Genomic DNA, 6,632 nt, shown 5'->3' with positions numbered 1-6,632 from the left:
TTATGCATTCCAAAATCTAACCCTAAGAACACATACAATACTACAACATATGTTGGCAAAACCTAAACCAAAGAATATCATGACTCACTACTTTCACTCATCTATGTTGAAAATAATTAACTTTTGTAATATCTTAATTTATATCTCTTAAAACATATGTTAATTACATGATTTCAATTTTTCATTTATCAAAATATTTTTACAAAAATTTTAAATTATTTCTAAGTAGAACTAGTCCAGACGACTTACGGGGGTTAGAAACGTAAAAAAATTTTGGTTTTTTTTGTTTGTTCACAAGAGGCTAGTTGTAATTTCAATAACCTTTTAGGTTACTTGTGCATTTAATTCAAGTTTGGGTTTACTTTTGCATTTAAAATCAAGTTGCGAGTCATATTTGGCAATTTTCCCTTAGTATCATTCAAAAGCTAGCTAAGAATTCTACGGGGACCATTTATTCATTTACTTTCTAACAAAGATATCGTCTTTATTTAACTTCTCAACATATATAAGCTTTCAAAATTTAATATATATATGATCGACTAAGATAAAACTATATGGTATAAGTTTTTTTTATAAAAGGCTTTTAGTCAAGGAAATCTGTTTAACATTACAAAATATTGCGTAAAGGAAATTAAAGAAAGAACCAAGAAGTGAAAGATAGTGGAGGAGGATTGAAAGAGCAAACTAGCCTTAACCAAGGATACATTAGCCCTGTTCGTTTCTTGGCGCTGACTCAGGTAGTTGCGTCAAAAAATTAAGTCTTTAATGACAGAAACACACAGCACCTGTGAAGATTCACTGATTTCCAGTCACTGCTGCAGCTACTAGCCAATATAACGGACGCGAAATAAAGCAGCGTCATCAGTGTCTAAATTTTTGCGTCTCCGGCAATGTATTAGCCATTACTTTGGATTTTCTGAGTCTCCAGCTTTTTTATTTTTGTCTTCGTCACGTCACGGAGCATTTTGTTGACGCAGCCGCCGGATGCGGCGTCTATGAAACGAACATGGCTATTAAGTGCCAAGCAAAAGAGAAAGAAGCTTCTCACCCGCTGCATTAATTTCCCAATTTCATCATGGCTTCTCACCATTCAGAGAGTCCTATGAAAGATAGCTGTAGACGAACGAATCACTATATGACATATATATATATATGTTACATGGATATGTCAAGGTTCAAATTGAGAGATATCAATCCAAGTCCCACATTGGAAGTTTAGACAAAGAGTGTCTAATATATAAAGAGATGTCCAACTCTAATTAGTACGAGACCTTTAGGGAATGAGCCCAAAAGTAAATCTATGCGGACCAGCCAATTAGGCCCAAAGTGGACAATATCGTACTAATCGGATAATATAGAGTTGGACATGAGATTTCACAACCCCAACAATTGGTATCAGAGCGGTTGACGAGAAATCTGCAAGAAGACCAAAATACCCTTCGAATAGGAATGGAACCCTTCAAGGTGGAAAGGGAGGTTCGGCAGAGATTAGTCAGAAGATCCTGGAATTGTGGGAAGAGCATCCTCAAAGCAACTCAAAGTAACCTTACGACTAAGGGTGTCGAATGTCGAAGATGCAAAAAGGCACCGAGATGATTCGCTAGAGAAAAGGGCACAAGGTGTGTGGTCTCCTTAGCTTGAAGGGGAGAATAAGAGATGTAAATCCAAGTCCCACATTGGAAGTTTAGACAAGAAGTGTCTAATATATAAAAAGATGTACAACTCTAATTAGTACGAGACCTTTTGGGAATGAACCCAAAAGTAAATCCATGCGGACCAGCCAATTAGGCCCAAAGTGGACAATATCGTACTAATCGGATAATATAGAGTTAGACATGGGATTTCACAATCCCAACACAAATTCTTATTGTCGAGATTTAATGGATATATGTTCTTATTTACTGCATATATAGGCACGGTTTTACTTACATGATCTGTCTCTTTGGTTGTGAAGTTTAGCGTGAACGAGTTTACATTTAGGCCCTGTTCGTTTGTACATCTGGAAGATGCATCCAGTTGGTCCATCTAGATGTCTTATCCAGATGCTCCATTTGGGTGTTGTTCGTTTCTTCATTTCGTCCATGCATCAAGATGAATCATCTGAATGCAACTATGTTCATTTGCTTTTCATTTTTTTCACTTCCATATGCATCCAGGTGGACTTGTTGATAAAATGACTAAAATATAATTTTTTTACGTTTCGGCGAAAAATAGCATTTTTACGGTTTTGGCCGAAAATATTTTTGCGGTTTTGGAGGAAATATGTGTTTTTCGCGAAAAAGTGCATTTTTATGGTTTCGGCGGAAAAATACGTTTTATGGGTTTGGCCGGAAAATGAGTTTTTGCGGTGTGGACGGAAAAAGTGTGTTTTGAAGTTTTGGCGAGAAAAGTTTTCTTCGCGATTTTGGCGGGAAAAGCATTTTTGCGGTTTTGGCGGGACGGTTTCGACGAGAAAATATATTTTTCCGGTTTTTGGCGGGAAAATACGTTTTTCCGATTTTGGCGGGAAAATACGTTTTTCCGATTTTGGCGGGAAAATGCGTTTTCCAGTTTTGGCGAGAAAATGCGATTTTCCGGTTTTGGCGGGAAATACGTTTTTCCGGTTTTAGCGGGAAAATGCATTTTTCCAGTTTTAGCGGGAAATGCATTTTTCCGGTTTTAGCGGGAAAATACGCTTTTTCGGTTTTAACGGGAAAATGCGTTTTTTCGATTTTGGCGGTAAAATGCGTTGATCCAGAAGTACTTACGGCTCAGTTGAAGGACAAGGATGATCGCATATCTTTGTTGGAGACCCAGATGGCGGCTCAACAGGCGGGCTATGAGGCACAGAGGAGGCTGAACCAGCAAATGATGGAGATGATGCAGAGGATGTACCCGAACGAGGTGTTCTCGAACGTGCCAGACCCGTAGTTTGTACAACTTTGAATATTATCTAATATGTTTTCAATTTTAATTTTAATTTTATATTTTCGAATTTAAATTTCAAAAATTTTATTTTTTAAAAGAAAATTAATTTTTTTTTTTTAAATAATTTTTTTTAAAAATTCCGAGGAAATGAACCCTCGGAATATGCCGAGGGACATGTTCCTCGGAATATACCGAGGGACATGTTCCTAGGAATATACCGAGGGACTCATTCCTCGGAATTTTCCGAGGGCTCCGATCCTCGAAAATTCCCGATGAAAATTCCGAGGAATATTTCGTCGGAACTTCCGAGGATTGGACCATCGGAAAGTTCATCGAAATATCCCGAGGAAGTTCTCCCTCGGTATATTCCGAGGAGCTTTCCGACGAACTGATGGTCCTCGGAGTTTCCTCGGAAATTTGTTTCCTCGGAATTCCGTCGGAAATTTCCGAGGGATTTCCGAGGAAAAATGAATTTTCGAGGAGTTATTTCCGAGGACTTGTTTCGTCGGTATGTCGTCGGAATAACGTTATTCCGACGACATACCGACGATTTTTTCCCTCAGTATGTCGCTGTTTTCTTGTAGTGAAAATCGCCATATATTATATATAAAGCTTCCAGATACGATGGAGTTAAATCTCCAATTTTCTACTCACTAATCCTCTCACACCATAATCTTTTGTAAAATATACCTTTTGTAGGTTTCGGTTATGTTTGCTAATTTGTAGAAACTATAAAGTTAATTTTAGCTCAGTTTAATTATTTTTCAAATGGACATTGCTGATTATATTATTTTCAAAAAATTAAAACCCAACAACTCAGTCTAATTTTTATTTTGTTTGTTGATATATATAACAAAACAACCAATATTACAATTTTAAGAGTAAATAAAACATGCAAAAGTTTGTTTGTATAAATTTTATAAAACATTGCTCGTTTGTAAAAGCTTTTAACTTGCAAAAGCGTATGAGTCAAAAGACATGACATGACTCACAAGTTTTTCTAAGTACTTGGAAGAAGACCCATCTTTACTTAAGCAAACATTAGCTCTATCTTTCCACTTCAAGCAACTCTCTCTCATTTCCTCTCCCATTTCCTTTCTTAATAACTTCTCAATGTCCTTCCTATCCAACTTACTTCTCTCTAGCATCATCCCAACCTGCCACACATCAACAATGTACCTCGCGTTCACACGTTGGTCTGTAAAACATGGCGTACATATCATTGGAACACCTTCACATATGCTCTCTAGCGTTGAGTTCCATCCACAATGTGTCCAAAACGCTCCTACTGCAGGATGCGCTAATACTTCTAACTGATTCACCCATTTCACAATTTTCCCCTTCTGACCAATGTTTTCCAAAAACCCTCAAGGCAATGACTCGAGCCATTCAGTCCCTTGGACCATCCCCGGCCTAACCACCCACAAGAACGGCTGTTTAGTATTTCTTAAACCCCAAGCAATCTCGAGAAACTCCTTCTCCTCTATATCTGCAAGGCTTCCAAAACTCACATAGACCACAGTCCGCGGGTCTTGCTTGTTGAGCCAATCAGTTGTTACATGGTCTTCTTTGTTCTTTGTCGTCGGTAAAATATTTTCGCTATGTTTGTAAAACGGTCCGACCGGAAAGATGGAAACTTGAAACTCGGTACTAAAATTCATGAGTACGATTCTTTCAAGATCTTCGAATGTGTTCCATATGATTCCTGAAGAAGACTTGGCTCCTTCCACCATGTTGTTAACTACCCGGTATAGTTCCTCCGGCTCATTCGTTTCCATGACTGGAAAATCCTTCACTCTCAAAGGTGGAAGTTCCGTCACTAGCTCATCCAATCTAGAATCTTGAGCAAAACATATATATAACTATTTAGCTTTGGATTATTTACATAAATGATGTCGAAGTCCGGAAAGCAAATCAGCAGCGTCTCTATCCTTTCCAACTCTGTCGCAAAGCTAGGCCAGGCATGAGGATCCTTTATCATTGCTATCAGCTCTTTACAATCTGTCCCAAAATTCTGGCAAGTTGAGTGTTGAAGCATGTTCTCCATTGCCCACCGCAGTGCTTCGACTTCCGAATGCAGAGCTGATTCCCGTCGATCGAAATTTCTTGTCCCCAACAATTGAGTGTTTCCTCCACTGTCCAACCAGACCCATCCACATCCACTATACTGAGCAGAAGCTGTCCAAGATCCATCTATCAAGCAAATATTACCCAAGCTTATGACTTGGGGCTCCTCATGAAGGCCTTCTTGTACCACGGTTCGTGCCACTTCATTCGCATTAAACCAGGCTTGACACTCACTCTCTGCATGTCGAACCAGTTCCAAAGGATCTCTGTCTATTCCCCTGAAAAGTTTATCGTTCCTAGCCTTCCAAATGTACCAAATTATCCAGGGATAAGGATCCATGTCCTGCTCCGGCTCGATAATGCTGTTTTTCCTCCAAAATAGATAATCCATATTTGCGTAAATACTTGGTACTGGAAATAGACCTGGGCTAGACGGAGTCGCTGATAAGGACCATACTTGTAGAGCTGGCGGACACTCGAAAATAGCATGTGTTACAGATTCTTCTAGCTCTCCACATCTTGGGCAGTAGTTATCACATCTCATATTACGTCTTGCTAAATTCCTCGTTACCGCCACATAACCAGTTAATAGCTGCCATATAAGATGACATATCTTCGAAGGTGCTTTTATCTTCCAAGCAAAGGCTTGAAGCTTTGTGATACTCGGTTCTAGGACTTCCTTTTCCCCCTCTGTCATTAACACATTCTGAGCCACCCAATATCCAGATTTAACCGTGTATTGGCCATTCCTTGTGTAATTCCAGCAGAATGTATCACGACGATGTGCTGAGCTTGTGGCCAAACTCCTTATAAGTGTTATGTCCTCTGGATTGACATAACTCTCCAAAAGACCAACATCCCACTCTTTCGTTTCCGGGTCAATGAAATCACTAACTCTCATGTTAGGATGCAGTACCGGTGCTATAGGGAGAGCTGGTCTTGCTGGGATCGTTGGAATCCATGGATCTTCCCATACCTTGACTTCATAGCCTGAATGTATCTTCTGTCTGATTCCCGTTAGAAGCAACTTTCGCGCAGCACTAATGCTAGACCACACGTATGATGGGTTACTAGCAGAGATTACTCTGAGAGGTGAGCTCATCTTGTAGTATCTTCCCCTTAAAACCCTGGCCACCAATGAGTCTGGGAATTGAACTAGTCTCCATAATTGTTTTGCCAATAAAGCCAAGTTGAACTCATGGATCATACGAAATCCCATCCCACCCTCTTCCCTTGGTAAACAGACTTTTTCCCATTTCGCCCAGTGGATCCCTCTTTTTGGTGGGTTTGAACTACATGTTTTATAGTAGGCACTCTATAGAAAATGAATAGACCATCTTAATTACTTTGTCTTATGAAAAAAATAATAGAAAGATATATATTAGAAATGTCCCACATCTATTGTTGGATAGAATTTTAAATAATATATAAGAGATAAAACAAATCAATTATTACTAATTATTTTTATGTTGAAAATTCATATAATTTAACAATATATTTCATTTTATGAATTTTTTTTGTTTTTTTGTTAAAAACACAAATTCAAATAGAAAAAGTTTTGTTTGAAGGATTTGGAGCTATAACCATAACTTTCAATGGATTATGTAGAGGTTTTTGCAAAAGTGACTCAAAACTTGGAGTCAAACAGAAAACTAAAC

The 6,632-nt window shown here is 38.5% G+C and overlaps 1 pseudogene; it reads right to left on the bottom strand.

Annotated features, from left to right (window-relative positions):
• Nucleotides 1-3,729: 3,729 nt before the first annotated feature.
• LOC106300270 overlaps nt 3,730-6,632 on the bottom strand; it is a 3,998-nt pseudogene continuing 1,095 nt past the window's right edge.

The sequence above is a fragment of the Brassica oleracea genome, chromosome C6, assembly GCF_000695525.1.
Source record: "Brassica oleracea var. oleracea cultivar TO1000 chromosome C6, BOL, whole genome shotgun sequence".
Lineage (NCBI taxonomy): Eukaryota > Viridiplantae > Streptophyta > Magnoliopsida > Brassicales > Brassicaceae > Brassica > Brassica oleracea.
Note: the sequence above shows the minus strand (reverse complement) of the source record. Positions and strands in the feature narration are given on the sequence as shown.